At 42.9% G+C, this 18,794-nt stretch overlaps 1 pseudogene; it reads left to right on the top strand.

Moving 5' to 3' along the window:
• The first annotated feature begins 986 nt into the window (after positions 1 to 986).
• On the top strand, positions 987 to 17,546 carry LOC135519604 (glycerol-3-phosphate dehydrogenase, mitochondrial-like; annotated as a pseudogene).
• The last annotated feature ends 1,248 nt before the right edge of the window (positions 17,547 to 18,794 follow it).

Genomic DNA, 18,794 nt, shown 5'->3' with positions numbered 1-18,794 from the left:
AAGTTGTATTTTGTCTTGCAGGAAGCATAGCGTTTCCGAAAGGCCGTCAAATGAACTGCTGTCATAGCAAGTGTAGGATTGGTAGCCTTTTATGGCCTTACACAGCCGACTGGACACAGAGAAAAACAGGTGAGCCTCTAGAGTCCACATTGTTGAAATGCTACAGTGAAACTTGAAAACTGCATGTCAGCCAAGTCAAATATGTGCAGAAACCAACTAGGCTTAGAGACCTTGGTTACTTTTTGGTGATCTTGGTAATATTTGGCCTTGTAGACCTCAATTTGAATGGCTTGATGTAATAGACCTATACAGTTTATGTTTAGAAATTATGAGATATCAGAAGATGGTTTGACAATGTTAATCCTATCCTTACAAAGACTTTGCTTATTCTTTCTTTGTTATAATGCCATTTTGCTCATTGTCATCATCCCAAACTATTAATGGGTAAGCAACTTCTAAGCAGTTTATATAAAATGTCACTCATTATGCATGCTGCTAAGAAATTAGGCTAGTTCTTCACATCTCCTTACTGATGACCTTTGAGTGACCTTTGAGTGACCTCTCCTGCAGTGTTTTGTCTGTTTGTTCTGTTGTAGATAATCTGGCCGTACTTAATGCTACTGTACCATACTATCAATACTTTTAGTGTATTTAGGCTTCTGTATTAGCTTTTCTTTATTAGTTTCTCTGCAATATATTTTTTTGTACTCTACAAAGTTATCTTAACACATGTGCATGTGGCATGCAGGTTTTGTCATTAATCTCAAAAGACAATATTTGGAAATGGGGTGGGGTATAGGGTTTATTATGAATTAGCATGTTTTTTTTATTTTTTTTTATTCCTTCGTGGTGGCTGCCATTTTTTCCCACAGATAATACATGGTTTATTTTTTACAAAATCCATCATAAAGAATGTGAAGACATATACATACTAATGAAGTACATTTATTCACATGCACTGTCCCCTGGAGTCATATGACAATGAAATGGATGACTGGTTTGTTTGTGCTGATGGTCTAGGCCCGACTCTCGTTGAACTGCCGAACGTGGCCCTCCAAGACGAGCTCCCATCCAGGCAAGCCCAGCTAACGGCCTTGCACAAACGCCCAGGAGTTTGATGTGCTCATTATGGGGGGAGGAGCCACATGCTCAGATTGTGTCTTAGACGCTGTGACACGGAATAAGCTGCCTTTTGCAGTCTTTGTCACTTGCAGTCTACCAGTTGTTCCTAATGCTTTATCTGTCCATTCCTTGTGTTTCTTTTGCATGTGGATCATTTATTTGCAGCACACAGGATAGGCCAACTGATGGCTTGAAGCAAGGCCGGCATTTACACTGAGTGTACAAAACATTAGGAACATCTGCTCTTTCCATGACATACACTACATGGCCAAAAGTATGTGGATACCTGCTAGTTGAACATCTCTTTCCAAATCATGGGCATTAATATAGAGTTGGTCCCCCCTATGCTGCTATAACAGCCTCCACTCTACTGGGAAGGCTTTTCACTAGATGTTGGAACATTGCTGCGGGGACTTGCTTCCATTCAGCCACAAGAGCATTAATGAGGTTGTGCACTGATGTTTGGCGATTGGGCCTGGCTTGTAGTCGGGGAGTGCAATTCATCCCAAAGGTGTTTGATGGGGTTGAGGTCAGGACTCTGTGCAGGTCAGTCAAGTTCTTCCACACCGATCTCAACAAACCATTTCTGTATGGACCTCACTTTGTGCACGGGGCCATTGTCACGCTGAAACAGGAAAGGGCCTTCCCCAAACTGTTGCCACAAAGTTGGAAGTACATAATTGTGTAGAATGTCATTGTATGCTGTCACATTGAGATTTCCCTTCACTGGAACTAAGGAGCCTAGCCCAAACCATGAAAAACAGCCCCAGACCATTATTCCTCCTCAGTTGACACTATGCATTGAGGCAGGTAGCATTAGCCTGGCATCCACCAAACCCAGATTCATCCATTGGACTGCCAGATAGTGAAGCGTGATTCATCACTCCAGAGAACGCTCCAGAGTCCAATGGCGGTGAGTTTTACACCCCTCCAGCCGAGTCTTGGCATTGTGCATGGTGATCATAGGCTTGTGTGCGGCTGTTCGGCCATGGAAACCCATTGCATGAAGCTCCAACGAACAGTTCATGTGCTGACATTGCTTCCAGAGGAAGTTTGGAGTGTTACAACCGAGGACACAGGATTTTTACGCGCTTCAGCACTCGGCGGTCCCGTTCTGTAAGACGTTGTTGCTCCTAGACGTTTCCACTTCACAATAACAGCACTTACAGTTGACTGGGGCAGCTCAAGCAGGGCAGAAATTTGACGAACTGACTTGTTGGAAAGTTGGCATCCTATGACGGTGCCACGTTGAAAGTCACTGAGCTCTTCAGTCAGGCCATTCTATTGCCAATATTTGTCTATGGAGATTGCATGGCTGTGTGCTCGATTTTATACACCTGTCAGCAACGGGTTTGGCTGAAAGAGCCGAATCCACTCATTTGAAGGGGTGTCCACATACTTTTGTATATATCGTGTAGATTGACCAGGTGAATCCAGCTGAAAGCTATGATCCCTTATTGATGTCATCTGTTAAGGCCTGTTCAATCAGTGAAGATGAAGGGGAGGAGACAGGTTAAAGAAGGACTTTTAAGCTTTGAGACAATTGACACATGAATTTTGAATGTGTGCCATTCAGACAGGTGAACGGGCAAGACAAAATATTTAATTGCCTTTGAATGGGGTATGGTAGTAGGTGCCAGGTGCACCAGTTTGTGTCAATAATTGCAATGCTGCCAGATTTTTCACGCTCAACAGTTTCCTGTGTTTATCAAAAATGGTCCACCACCCAAAAGTACATCCAGCCAACGGCAGGCCAGTGGTCGAAAAACGGGTCATTGATGAAAAGACAAAGGAGGCTGACACAAATAGTGCAGAGCAACAGACGGGCTACAGTTAGTCAACTGACAGTCCAGTACAACGTTGGCGCCCAAAGACCCATAAAAGAATGCACAACCCGTCATACCTTGACACGAATGGGATATGGCAGACGACGACCTTACAGAGATCCACTTCTTTCAGCAAAAAAAACATGAAACTGTGATTGCAGTGGGCTAAAGGAACGAAAACACTGGACAGTGGAGAATTGGGAAAACATTGCCTGGTCTGATGTATCCCGGTTCCTGTTGTTTTACGCTGATGGGAGGACTTGGGTATGGAGGAAACCACATGAGAACACGCGTCCATCATGCCATGTGTCAATATTGCAGGCTGGTGGGTGGTGTGATTGTGTGGGGTGTGTTTTAATGGCACACATTAGGCTGCTTGTTAATAAAAGTGAGGCAACATTTGAATATCTGAACATCATTGACGATCAGGAGCATCCCTTCATCACAGCAGTGTATCCATCTACAAATAGATTTATTTCAGCCGGATAATGCTCCATGCCACAAGGCTAGGATTGTCCAGGAATGCTTCCACGGACAGTGAATTTAGCTATCTACAGTGGCCTGCCCCGTCACTAGATCTCAATCCAATTGAGCATCTGTGGGGATGAGATGGGACAAGCTATTTGGAGTAGAGATCCACTACCAGCCAACTCGGCACAACTGTGGGAAGCATTGGAGTCAACATGGGCCAGCATCCCTGTGGAACGCTTTTGACGCCTTGTAGAGTCCATGCCCGACGAATTGAGGCTGTTCTGAGGGCAAAAGGGGGTGGTGCAAGCTCAGTATTAGGAAGGCTACTATTCTATAGGCTATACTATACTATGTACGGTGCGTTCGGAAAGTATTCAGACCCCTTGACTTGTTCCACCTTTTGTTACGTTACAGCCTTATTCTAAAATGGATTAAATAAACACATTTCCTCATCAATCTAAACACAATACCCCATAATGACAAAGTGAAAACAGGTTTTTAGAAATGTTTGCAAATATATACAAAATAAGAAACAGAAATACCTTATTTACATAAGTTTTCAGACTCTTTGCTATGAGACTCGAAATTGAGCTCAGGTGCATCCTGTTTCCATTGATCATCCTTGATTGGAGTCCACCTGTGGTAAATTCAATTGATTGGACATGATGTGGAAAGGCACACACCTGTCTATATAAGGTCCCACAGTTGACAGTGCATGTCTGAGCAAAAACCAAACCATGAGTTCAGAGGGATTGTCCGTAGTGCTCCGAGACAGGATTGTGTCGAGGCACAGATCTGGGAATAGAGCTCCAGAGTTCCTCTGTGGAGATGGGAGAAGCTTCCAGAAGGACAACCATCTCTGTCAGGTGGAAGTCACTCCTCAGTAAGGCAGATTACAGCCCACTTGGAGTTTGCCAAAAGGCACCTAAAGGACTCTCAGACCACAAGAAACTAGATTCTCTGGTCTGATGATACCAAGATTGAACTCTTTGGCCTGAAAGCCAAGTGTCACATCTGGAGGAAACCTGGCACCATCCCTACGGTGAAGCTAGGTGGTGGCTGCATCATGCTGTGGAGATATTTTTTGGCAGCAGGGACTGAGAAACTAGTCAGGACAGAGGTAAAGAGGAACAGAGCAAAGTACAGAGAGATCCTTGATGAAAACCTGCTCCAGAGCTCTCAGGACCTCAGACTGAGGTGAAGGATCCCCTTCCAACAGGACAACGCCCCTATGCACACAGCCAAGACAACGCAAGAGTTGCTTCGGGACAACTCTCTGACTGTCCTTGAGTGGTCAAGCCAGAGCCCGGTATTGAACCAGATCGAACATCTCTGGAAATAGCTGTGAAGCGATGCTCCCTATCCGACCTGACAGAGCTTGAGAGGATCTGCAGAGAAGAATGGGAAAAACAGGTGTGCCAAGCTTGTAACGTCATACGCAAGAAGACTCGAGACTGTAATCGCTGCCAAACGTACTTCAACAAACTGCTGAGTAAAGGATCAGAATACTTATGTAAACGCAGTACTTTTGTTATTTTTATATACATTTGCAAAAAAAATATATGTATATAAACTTGTTTTTGCTTTGTCATTATGCGGTATTGTGTGATGAGTGGAAAATGATTTAATACATTTCAGAATAAGGCTGTAATGTAACAAAATGTTGAAAAAGTCAAGAGGTCTGAATACTTTCCAAATGCACTGTGTACATAATCTTTCAGGGTATCATCAACAGCCAATATTCTGGGCTCGTGATTTGATAGTGAAATAGTCTGATTTCTCTACTAGTACATAAACTATGAACACTTCATTGTGGATATCACACACTATTAAGGAAAACCTATTTTGATTACTCTCACATTTTCTCTCTCTTAATTCTGACGAATCCGATTTATTCAGCGAGCACAACAGATGCAGTTTGTAACCACATTTTGCAGGGATTTTGAGTGGCGGCACACTTTTGTTCCAGTCCCCCCTCACAGCATCGGGTGGGGGGATATTCTCCATCCTGATGTTGCATAACCTCCTAGTCATTGTGCTGAAGCTGCCTCCAAGCCGTCTCCCTGGAGCTCAGACTGTAAGGCGCTTCAGTGGCCAGCTCCAGAGGATGGAACTGCAGAATATCTAACAGGACTTGGAGGACGTTTCCCTGGAAAAGACCAGGGGGCAAAGTCCACTCACCAAAAATGTAAAGGTGTCTCTTTTGTTCTCCCTGATGAGGGTTCCTCTTGCAGTTACCATTACATCCTAAATCAATTATCTATGCTGTTGGTTAGAGGTTTCTTTAAGCTGTTTTTCTCCTTTATCCATTTTGACTGTCTAATGGTGAAATAGGGGGGGGGGTGGGGGTGGAACCCCCCCCCCCGCCTCATCCCCCTTTCCTAATCCACTTTTACTTTCCCTTTCTTCTTTTCAAAATTGGGATTTACAGTGTTTATCCGTCAGGGACAGAACACAAGCCTCTAATGGTGGGAGTGACGAGCGGTTTCAATGTTAAATCATTTTATGGAAGCCAGACAATTTCTCCTGCAATATAGACCTACTTTCATTTTAGATAACGATATGTTGACAAAAACACGACAAAGTAAAGTGCATAGATTCTTTTTTACATTTAAAAAAAAAATTCTTCTTTACTTGTTGGGTCCTTGAATTATTATCAAAACCTTTTTTACTCGTTTTTATGGTTCACACAGTGAAGAATTATGAAAATGCTTGCCGTTTTTTCCCCAATGGAATACGTGTGCCTGCACAAAATGTCTCCAATCATGAATTATTACAACAGAAGGACATTCATATGAAAATAATATGTGATGTATTCTAAGCATTTGGGACAATAAGTAGCCACATATCAGCTTGCTGTTGATCTGTTGCCTTGGTTCCCTTCCCTCTGTCAGATCTTAAAACTGCCCTGGTGGAGCGAGACGATTTCTCATCTGGGACCAGCAGCCGGAGCACCAAGCTCATTCACGGAGGAGTCCGATATCTACAGAAAGCCATCGTGAAATTAGATTACGAACAGGTAAATGCTTCATTTTTTCTCTGCAGCTGACACTTATCCGGTGAATTCCTGGTCCGTCTGGTCATATTGCTTTATTTACCCTCCGGGATCATTTTTCATTCAGAAGGAGTCTTGACATGCTCTCTTTGAGTTACTGCCTGTGATTTTTTTTTCCAAAGTTATTTCAAAGAATTCCTACAACGTGGAAAGAGAGGAAGGAGTAACTAGTGCCCCCCTGTCATTATCAAGACGGGAATTAGGCTAATACAGCAAAATTATATCAGAGTAATGGGAGGAATAAAGCATTTAGGTGTTCTTTTGTCTATGTATTGTTAAGAAGAGACACCCAGGTTCAAACTCAAATGTCACAGTTTTCTGTTACATTTCAGAGCACTTGAAGAATCTCATTATTTTAGGCCTGTGTTTTCTCTGGAAGTCTTATTTTCCTATCTGTATGAACATGCTGGGGTCTTGGAGGTGAGCTGGAGAAGGGGCCAATTAGTGTGATTGCAGGAAACGTAACTGCAAAGTCAGCAGCAGTGTAGCAAAGTACAGGCTTCTCACCTACTCTACATGCCAGGGAGGAAACGGAAAGCAAAAGAATGAAGGCAATGCCATTCCGTATTTGTTTTGTGCTGGCAACTTTGGTCATCCGTGACAACAATAACTTTTACATGTTTCTACTAATAAACTAATAAACAATTAATCACCATTATACTATGTAAATCCCTGACCTAACAAGACATTACCCATTTTTATATATATATATATATATATATCTTGAGAATTTTTCAAAATATATATATATATATATATATATATTTTTTTTTTTCTCAAGAAAAACATTGACCTTACGTTATTTCACAGGACTCCACTAGCATAAATGTATTAAATGGTTATTGATTCACATGGTTATATAAGCTACTCTGATAGGAGGCAGTGTATTTCAGTATTTTTTCTAAGGTTACCACAGTACTATTGTATTAGGATTGAGAGAAACATTTTTGAACCAGTCTTCAGGAAGGGCTATGTGGATATGATTGAGCTTTGTACTATGATTTTATTCCCTGGAAATATTTTTGTATCTTCTTTTCTCCTCCAGTATATTATGGTGAAGGAAGCACTACATTAGCGTTCCAACCTTCTGGATATCGTAAGGACACCCTCCCATCTCAGCATCTTAGACAGTTTCTCACTACGTACACCACCGAAAAACCACATGAAGCAGTAAACCTTTCCCTCTGTAAAGACATGGGGTTTTGAAGATGGAGACAAGTTCAGCTGAATGACAATAAACTTTAAGAGAGGTCCATCGTGGGTGAGGGTAAAAGGGCTGATGGTCCACCCTTCCTGATCACCATCTTACCATCTCACCCCGGCTCTCTGAGCCTTGTGTGAACTTAGGGGCTTGATTTGATTGGTGCTGCCTGGTATCATGAGCGTTAATTGCACATGACATTTAAGATCCGTCTCTGGTATTTAAAGGAGTGTACAGGTGTGCCTCATTACTGAAGGGTGTGGGAAATCTCTATTGGCTTCCAGTGCTCTGCCATGCATTGCGTAAGTCATCATGCCAACACAAATCCTATATCCATCACACACCGGAGTGCCCATTTTACACCAACCTACCTTCTGAATTCCATTGTAATCCATAAAGCTCATAATGTGTTATTAGTTGTTTATTTGACATGTACAGAATGATACCTAATAGATTCATAGTAAATCATCTGGATTTGATGACATCATCAAGAGGCACTTTCTTATGACCTTTTCTAATTATCTTTTTGATTACAGAAAGTATAAATGCGCCTGTTTCACATATGTAGTACCAGCCGGGAAGGCACCCAATCAGATTGAGCAAAAACATGCAAAACACCATGAGATAGAATTCATAGCAAGCAGTGCACTGGAATGACATTCAGATGAACTGTAATGACATTCACTCTCATGGGATGGGTGGCCAAAATAACTAACTGAAAGCCACACCCCCAAAAAGCCATGAATATGACCGCATTGAGGCATGTCACTGTGTTTCTATGGCTATATGTACCATGCCAATGCCTACTTATTTTGTTCATTTAGCAATAACCCAGTGCCTTTATCAGTCAGCACACCCATATTTAAAATGTAATTCGCTTTAAAAATGCTTAATGTTCTCTCAGATTCATGGCAAAATGTGTATAATTACAGGAAATGTGCTGTAACACAGCAACATTTTCTCTCAGTCTCATGGCAAAATGTGTATGATAACATTAGAAAACCTATAAAACTGCAGTTCTCTTTGCCCCATGAGAAATGTGTAGAATTTTAAGAACCCTTTTGGGTTCAGTGTAGAACCCTTTCCACAGAGGGTTCTACATGGAACCCAAAAGGGTTCTACCTGGAACAAAAAGGGTTCTCCTATGGAGACAGCCAAAGAACCCTTTTGGAACCCTTTTTTCGAAGAGTGTATGGTGCTGGAGATAGTGAATAAGAGGTTAAAATGGTTTATTTCCCCTTTTATTGTACCTTTTCCACTGTATGTGAAAGGTGGTGGCAGCTTCCCTACCACTGGGCAGAGATCAAGATGTACGACCTGGTGGCTGGATCCCAGTGCTTGAAGAGCAGCTACATCCTCAGCAAGACCAAGGATTCTGGAGCTCTTTCCTATGTTGAAGAGGGACAAACTGCTGGGAGCCATTGTCTACTCTGATGGTAAGCTGCAAACCATTTCAACTCAGTGGTCCAATCAGTCCTATGTGCAAAAATGGCCCTGCACCTTTTAAGATCCCCTTTTATTTTCACTAAGAATCCATAAAAAAAAGATATCTCTGTCTCGCTAACATATATGATATAGTCCCATATAGAACACATTATGTTATTTTATCTTTATTATTCTCTTCCCTCCTTAATATTTGGCCTTTTCGGCTTCCCTTGTAGAAATAACCCTTTTCATGCACAGCAATGTAATTGCTGGCCTGGCTATGTGAGCGTAAACAAATGAGAAATAACATGGCTTAAAGCAGAAAATAGCCAGTAGGCATTCCCTTGTTAGTTCCAACCAGTCCCAGGACAAATCTTTCTCCAGGCTAAACGTGCCTCGTGTTGGCATCAGAAAAACAAAGCATATGTTGATTGTTAGCCAGGGTGTACATAGCATGTCCTGTTTACTCAAGGTCTCCTCCATAGCCTCAAACTCCCAACTTGGTTTCTCCAGGCTATCTGTCAGACTTCATTTAACATTTGAGGATATGTGGATTCCCATGTACTGCAAAAAGGCAACATATTTCTAAGGGAATGTGTCTGCGATCTGAGCAGTGATCTGTCAGCCTTACTCATTTAGCAGAAGTAAGTGGGAGAGGGGGCTTTATGCTCAAGCTATTTATATTTGTTTTTTTTTCAATGGAAAAATAGCTAATATGATTTTATATCTTTTTAAAAAACAATACGTTTTCTAAATTTCAGATTGTTTTGGGAGAAGACAGAAAATTAAAAGCCACACAGACTTGGATTGAAATATTATGTTGTATTGTATGTGTTAGTTGATACACTTTTTCCCTCAAGCTGTCATTTGTTTTAAATTCCATTATTCAATTTGGGACTATTATGGGAATGACATTTTCAAAGCTGACCTTCCTTCTTGGGGTTTGGTCTTTGATTGCTTCAGTTCATCTCCTCAGGATTCCTCAAGCCATCATATTCACATAGTTTCAACATGTAGACATGCCTTAGATTATGGAGTCGTGACAAATGTATATGGTTTGGTCAGAAATGACTAAATATATTGTGAAACAACACACACACACACACATGATGAGCTACAGATCAAAATATTCCAATTGAAATGGATCTATTTCAAATTTGATGGCAGTGAATAGTATTGTATCCTACGCAGAATTACAGTATAGCTGTGATAAGGTGATATATAACAATTATTACACTTCATCATTTTCACATGCATTTTTTAAGGAAATACAGTCTCTTTGTGTGCATTTATCTCTCCTCCCTTCATTGCCCTCCTCCCCTTTAGCCAGAGGAGTAATTCACAGAAGCGTCTGGGATAATAACTGTGTCCCCCGCTGTACCTGCAACAATTTAATTGGACAAGTCAGCCCAGCCAAGCATCTCTCTCTCATGACTGGGAGACATGAAATTCATTGTCATTATTGTCCCTGTCATTTTGCAGCATTTTGTCCAGCCGTGGAGTTCCTCTCACTCCAATGAGTGTTCTACCTCCAGGAGGCGCAGATTACAGTGGAGGAGGAGGTAGGGGCTTTAAGGGATGGGGCTGGGCCTCCACTCAACTGGGAGACATGACGCTCGGAGCCCTATGCTCACTATTGATGGCTTGTGCTTTAATCCTCAGATTATTTGTGTTACATGTTATCATTATTAGCATCGTCATGATTATCAGATTATGATCCCATTGTCATTAGTGTGCCATGGTAATAATCCCTTGTTACACCAGCTGATTTCAACTGGAATGAAATCACATTGAACATTGTGATGAATGTGGTCTGTAATCAGATTATTTTAACATTGTGATGGGTGTAGCTCTAATCTGGGCGCTGCTAATTTGTGACAGGCAGCAGAGACAGGCACATCGTTGCGAACTGTGAATCATGAGGTTAGAGGTCAGCAGGGGGCTCAACAATCATCCGGGATGAGACACACTGACTCTAGCCCCTAAGTATCTGATTTGCTGTGTACATCCACAGCACAGTGCATATTAGCCAACCATACACTCCAATGGTCATATTCAGCCCACAGAGATTTGGAAGGGAATACTATGGTCTTTCTAATACATCATGGCTGGGTGCATACTCTTGTATATAATTCATTCTAAAATGTGGCCTTTAAATCTGATGTTTTCTTGTGTTTTACTTTTTTGTTTCCAGTTTATTTCTTTTTCTTAGTGGTGGAATGGCTCGGAGCATGCGGTAGCATTAACCAGCAGAGCCTACCAGTTACCTAGCCTCTGGTCGTTCAAACCGCAAATAAATCAGGGCACAAAAGAACCTGCTCATTCCTGCAAAGTAGCAACCTTCTCTCCTCCTCAAGGCCAACAATGAGGACTTGAACCCCGACCTGGTAAAAACAAACAGAAAGAAAGTCGTCCAAGACACCAACATTAAAAGTGATTCATCATCTCTATCCTCTTCTCTACTATAAACCAACAGATTTCCCAGCGATAAGTCTTCAAAGACGTACATAAGAAGCCCTTCCTAATGAAACCGGGCTTTGTTCATTTGTCACCTTTTAGACCCTTTCATTTAAATGACAGAATGTATGACCTGCTGACTCTTGAACATAGATCTGGGTATATTCTCAAGCCAGAGAGGGAATCATCCATACATCTTCATACCAGATTCCTCTCTTCATTAAAAGGAATCTGAGGAGGGATCTTCTGCTTTACAAATAGAATCCGTCCCTGTCAGAATCCCGCTCCTGATGCTGATGTATTGGAGAGCATGGCTACCAGGGACATTGCGAATGATTCTTTTGCAATTATCACTACTATTATCCACCTCCCCCTGTTTTTCACCCATTTTGAAAGGGAGCAGTATTAGTGATTGATTTTTAAGTTGAGTCTATCCTCACTTGACCTAGTCTCCTGCGTTTTCTAACTGAGGTGCCTATTAAATCGGGAGCAACGTGTATGAAGCACACATATTATAGTGATTATGTTTCCTGTAACAAAATGAGTGTCATGCTTGCAGGCAGTGACGGCACACTTGCGGTCTCATGCAGTGCGTGTGTATAAAAATAGGCATGGGCTTTCAAAGAACAGGTTAGTAAACTCCTAGCCCTCAACTTGGTGGGTTTAACACTTTGAGCCCAGCTCAATGAGCTCAGCCCGCTGCACCTCTTCTTGTGGAGCCCCCTAGCCCAGTGCAGGGGAACGGGGGTTGGGGAGGTCAGGGCAGGCGGACCCCACTGCACACACAGGCCAAAGGCCCACTGTGGCTTTAAGTGTCCTCCTTGTGTGGCCAGAGCAGCCATCCCACTGATACAAAGTGACAGGGACAGATGTGACATATCGGTTCCGACACACTTCCATACCACCAGTCACAGGCTGGGGGTGACTCACATCCGCTCCCCTGTTCCTGTCCCCCTGCTGCAGGACAACACGACGATGCTCGAATGAATCTTGCCATCGCCCTCACTGCTGCCAGGTATAGGGCTGCCATAGCCAATTACACTGAAGTGGTGCACCTACTGAAGAGGGCAGATCCTCAGATGGGCACAGAGAGGGTCTGTGGAGTGTGTTGCAAGGACGTGATCACAGGTAAAACTACAGCTACAAAGCCACTGCTTCTTCCTCCCTGCTCCCTAGCACTCACCACGAGGCGCTGACGCTCAGAGCCTGCCTGTTAGGGAGCCCTGTTAATCAGGGCTATTTTGCACATAGTCATAGCACATCTAATGTGGGGCTTTAATATTTTATAAGGGTTTTATGGTGTAAAGGGCTCTTTCAGATCTGCTAGCAATGTAATACGGAATGAGCGTTCTCCAAATGGCCTTACTTACCTTTTAAATGTCATGCATAGGAATGGCTTTGGAGGAATAAAGCTGTAAGGGGAACAGATGGGTTTCATGAGTAACCAAGATTTGAGGATCTCAATACATGACTGCCCCCTCATGTTTTGAAAGATGGAAGTGGTGCTTTTCTTTCTTTCCTTCTGAAGAAGAGGAAGAAACATTTCACTTTCGTTTATGAGAGAGAGAGACCTCCCAAGGAAAGTGCTACTAGGAACACATTGAATCAGTATTTTGCTTTAAATTCTAACAAAATGTAATTTTTATGTCAGAGGTAAATGTCTCTGCTTTCATTTGGACACAAGTCAAATTAGGAGGATGGTCCATCATTCAAGCCGTTGTCAAAACAGATCATTTAGTTTCATCATGCTACCTTTGATATGTGCCCCATTATAAAGGCTCGTCAACATCAGGCAGCATATTAACAAACATTGCCTGCATCCCAAATGGTAACCTTAGCCATATATAGTGCACTACTTCTGACCAAAAGTACTTATCTTAATAGTGGAAAGGATGCCATTTGGGACACCTACATTTCCCTGTGCACATTAAAAGCACTCCCTCACACACTGCCTCTTGGGCTGCACTTTGACACAAAGAGGCGAGAGGGAAATTAGGTGTGTCTGTTTCCTATTAATTACAATCCTCTGAAGTCTCCCATGGACACACGCGAGCCACTCTATTACGGAAGGGGTGTCGGCTGATAAATGAATAATCCCGGTTGTCACTGGGTACAGATGAATGGCTCCTGATGATTGATGCTGTTTTCTTTCATAGGGCAGGAATTTGATGTCAGAGCCAAATGTGTTATCAATGCCACGGGACCTTTTACCGACGCACTGCGGAAAATGGATGATCAGAAGAACCCCAACATCTATCAGCCCAGTGCTGGGGTGCACATCGTCATCCCGGGCTATTACAGGTAACAAACGACGCCCCCTTCCGTCTCTGTCACATCCCCCCCTGCGTCACTGCATCATTAGTGCCTGCCTGATCAATTCATTAGCACCTTCGGCTGAGCCACGGAGACAGGGACAGCCAGGACAAAACATAGGTACTCTTTAAGGTTAAAGAAGCTCTTGCATGGATGGTTCAGAACAGGAACTTACTGCTGAGGGGCTTTGTTCAGGAGCATCAGGTCCTTTTGTGTATCTTCACACTTCCTGTTAGGTCGACGAGCCCATTTTCGAAGAGTGAAATCAAGCAAACAGATGGCATTGTATGCCGTTTATCTCCAGATGAATTCCGATTTTTGAAGAGAGCTTTTGGCCTACTCATCCAGACTTTCCTGTGATGCTGTTGCGAATTGACTTCGTGATTGGATTCCTTCTTACTCAGTGTTGGTTTTCTTGATGACGCATGTTCTTTGTGTTCACTGTGGAACAAAGCTACCCCCCCCCTCTTGCCACCTCTACCCCTCCACTGTTTCCTGTATTAAATTGAGTCAGTACCGTGTGCATGTGTTTTAAACAGGACAATATGTGGGCTATGGTGTGGCTGGAACTAGACGGGAGCAGCGGCGTAGCTGGGATTGAAACCAGCAGAATTAATCTCCTGGAAAGAGAGTTGACAGGAGCCTGATTATAGGGTGTCCCCCAGTTGGCCCTCTCACGCCCCCCAGCAGACCAAAGGTTAATGTAGTCTTCTTGTTTGCTTCCTCCCCTCTGCCTCCACCAATCCCCCCTTCACCACACCCCTGCCCCCTACCTTCAGTCCAGACAACATGGGTCTCCTGGACCCAGCCACCAGCGACGGACGCGTCATCTTCTTCCTACCCTGGGAGAAGATAACCATCAGCGGAACCACAGACACTACCTCAGCCCCGATGTTGAAGGTGACTATGACATAGGCCTAGGATTGAAAAATTACAGTCACTTTCCACCCAAAAGATATCCTGGTTGGAGGATTCTAGGTGTCCTGCTTATTTCTTCCTGATTCCAGGAATCTTCCAGACTTCTGGAAAACATAGGATTGTGCAACCCTACACGCACCTGCTTATGAGGGATTCACAGTGTAAAAATATAATATCTCTACCGATACAATTATTAAGATCATATTTATAACAGATTTTTTTTTTTACAAATGTTTAATAATGCCACATGTGTTGGTTATCTATATATTATACAACGGGTGGGTCTAATCCTGAATGCTGATTGGTTATAATCGCATGCCAGCCGGTGTCTATTCCACATCTGACTGTGCAATCCACTGTCTCATCAGCCCAGCCAGTCAATTTATAAACTTCATCTTCACTATAAAAAGCATCTAGATATTATCTCACATTTCTTTTAGACTAAGATTTCGTTTTCATCAGCGGAGATTTGAATAAACCTTGCTGTCTCTCCGACATTTGCAATATTGTTTCAATATTCAAATTCGATCTCCAGCTGTCCCATAGTAATGAATGTGTTGGGAAGAAACAGACAGACAGGCAGCATTTCTCAACTAGTCGAAATCATGAATCAGCTGGCATAATTTGTATGGATATATACAAATCAAATGTTATGTCAAAAAAATAAATGTAAATTGAAAAAGTTCAAACAAGATGAAGTGCAGGTAGTTTGCAGTCTTTCCAGCTTCAGTTTGAATTGATTGTGTTAGCTGTGTTGTTTGTACATTTTCTAAGCCAGGTGAAATCGTGCCTCATTAGCTCATTGTTATGGATGTATCCAAATAAATGTCACTAGAAAACAGCTTAAACAAAAGCAAATGCAGCTACTTCGTTGTTATTCTGTCTGCACTGTTTGACGTGACTGTAAGTTAGCCGTAGATGGCTAGCTAGCAAGCTAGGGATAAGAACATTGCCAGCCAGTATGGCAATGGATCATTTAGAACAAACGACTGGGTCGCGTCAATAGATACAGAACAAAAAGACTGAATGACTAGATCGCGTCTTTGGCAACCGAACCGATCGAACGAGCGACCAGCCGGCTTGGGCAGCAACCCCTGTTTTGTGTCATGACTATATCTTGTGAAAGGATGAAATAGTATGAATAAATTCATCAAAACAACATTTTTTGAATGAAAATATGTCAATCATTATTTGAATATGTTCGTAACCCTTTGTATAAAAGTGATAATGCCCTCGAAGCCGGTGTTTGGAGGATATATGGGCGCAGTTTGCCGGACCTCGACTTCGTCTCGGGCCTAACAACACCCGTGCCAATATATCCTCCAAACACCAGCTTCTCGGGAATAATCACTTAAATAACTCCATTAGCCTGTATCTCCAGTGATATCAAACGTTTGGATCATTTAAAAAAAAAAAATCGATGAGTGAAACAATCACATTCTATGCATCATCAAGTGAATCTTGTATGGCATTATGGAAGGGAAGGCCATGACACTAAAGCTATAGCTTGGCAATGTCAAAACATGTTTCCTTCACAAGCCATGAATCACCCAGTGTGCTTTGCATTTACACTTACGGCATTATAGCCCTGACATTAGAATCATACCTAATTCATAAGACATTTATGATAATAAATACACGTCCGACAATCTCACAGTATTTTTTTCCCCTCTCTAGTTTTACAAATAGCTGATGGAGCAAGCAACTGACTGATACAAATGGGCTAATGTGATGGCAGTGTAGCACAGAGTAGGACTTCCACCAGATATTAATTCATCAGGAGGGCACAGAGTACAGACAGATACAAATCCCTGCTTTAATTATGCATGGTGCCTGCAGCCGAGAAACAGGAGACATCAACCAACACCACTTTGAGAATATCTCATAGAAACTTTATTAAGCCCTATTTATTTTCGTCCACATGGTTATTTTGTTTCCTTCAGCTACAGTATGATGCCTTGCTGCCCTGTTGTTTCCCTAAACACTTAGGAACAAAACAGATGATCTCTTTTATATTCCCCTAAACTGTACCTCCACATGGGAGGTTTGTTAATGAACCAGTGAAAAATAACCAATATCGCATTACATTATATTGTTTTCGATTTGCGATTTTTATTTGGGGCCTCTGATGGTTTTACCGACTAACTGGTTTATCAAATCCCAGAGAGACTTGATTAAATGAAGGACTGGTGGGTATCTAAACAGAATGCGGTGCTATTGATTTTTGAGAAGTGGTCTAATTGTTTTCAGTGGACAAGGGGTTGTTGAGATTATTTGATCGATTATCTTGGTTCTAGTCTGCCTCCACATCCTCTCCTGGCCAGCCAATCTAATGGCACGGTAATCCCAAAGCATTGCGTTCTCCATTATTTTTTATCTGTCATCATTTGCTATATCCGGCATAAGATTAGCCCAAAAAGCTTTTTCACATTTCCTACTCATTAGCTTCCCAGCTTTCCTTTACTTCTACCTCAGACCTCGAGACAGTGGAGAGGTGGCACCTGTACGGTACAGTAGCTCTGTCTGTATGGAGCGTATGGAGAAGGACTATGTGTCATGGTGGCTCTGCGGCTCTGCGTCTCAGACCAGCGACCCAGGAGGCTCCAGGCTGCAGCCAGTGTGCTCTGAGCTCTGGACGGCCGGCCGGGCTGACATGTGGCGTATGTCTGGGCGAGACCCTGTCTCCCCAAGTCCTGTGGTCACAGTCAGAGCAGAAGGCCCTGCAGGCCGAGAAAGACAAAAAGCAAGTGTGAAGTGATGGAGCGGGAGGCCATGAGGCAGCCGACTCCTCTCCTCCGTCTCATCTCTCCGTCCTTGCCTGTGGACGTGCTCCGGCTCCAGACGTGGAGTCTCCAGTCATCCGAGCAGCAGAGAAAAGGAGGAGAGGAGAGGTGGATCGTTCCAGGGGGGATTTGTCACATTGCGCGGTAGTGTCACCTCGGTGGAGACACAGTGGCCTAGAGTGGACAGGCAGTGTCTCCTCAGTCCTTCCTTCAGTCCTTCCCGATAGGAATGGGTCTCCATGGCTTCTCACAGTCACACCAACCTCTGAGTGACACCCAGCAGACGGCTCCAGATCCCTACTGGAACCAGACCTGGGTTCAAATACTATTTGAAAACATTTAAAATACTTTAGCTGGGCTTGATTGAGCTTTCATGTCACAATAGAACCAATAGAATAGTCACAGAGCTGCAAACGCCACCCGTCTGGCTCTCCAAGCAGGTTAAAGCAATCACTTATAGTATTATAAAGATTTCAAATAGTCTTTGAAACCAGATCTAACTAACAGTGCTGTAACAGTAGCACACCACTGGCCTGCTGCTGTAGCTGAAGCACTGGGCCTGCTTTGTTCTCCTACTGCAGTACGGACTGACTGGACTTTCTGGCCTGGTGGAATGTTTCCACACCATTCCCTGATAATGACTCATCCCAACAAAGGACCCAACAGTTCAACTCATATTTTCTCATATAAAAAAAAAAAAAAATGGCACTCTTTTTCATATTGTATCCTTCACATCTCAGACAACCCACATTTCGGAGTGGAAGAATATTTTCTTTGTTTACGGCCATATTTTCTGAGGAAGGGTAAATGTATATGTTTTCAGTGTGAGTTGAAAGATTTTGGGGTGTGGACTGAAACGCCTTACTCAGTCAGTCAGCCTGAGCCGGTGAACTCTTGAATGCAACCAGCAGGTCCCCCATGGTTAATACAGCCAGAGATGGAGACCAAATACCCAAATACCACCATATTCCCTATATCGTGTACTACTTTTGACCAGAGTTCTGTGGGTCCTGACAGAGATGTTGTTTATCATGCATAGATCTCACTTTGCACCGGCGCTACAAATGTGCATTGTATTCATCTGCTCCCCTTTTAGGCCATGTGAGGCCTTCAGCCCCAGAGCTACTCAGCTGTCATAAATGTTTTAAAAAAATGCCCTTTGATAACGAGTTTGTCATTGTTTTATTCAGAAATATCAACCAGCCCATTATGTTGGCAGCAAT

Source organism: Oncorhynchus masou, chromosome 29, assembly GCF_036934945.1.
Source record: "Oncorhynchus masou masou isolate Uvic2021 chromosome 29, UVic_Omas_1.1, whole genome shotgun sequence".
Taxonomy (NCBI): domain Eukaryota; kingdom Metazoa; phylum Chordata; class Actinopteri; order Salmoniformes; family Salmonidae; genus Oncorhynchus; species Oncorhynchus masou.
The sequence above is the reverse complement of the archived record's forward strand: the minus strand, read 5'-3'. Positions and strand labels throughout refer to the sequence as shown.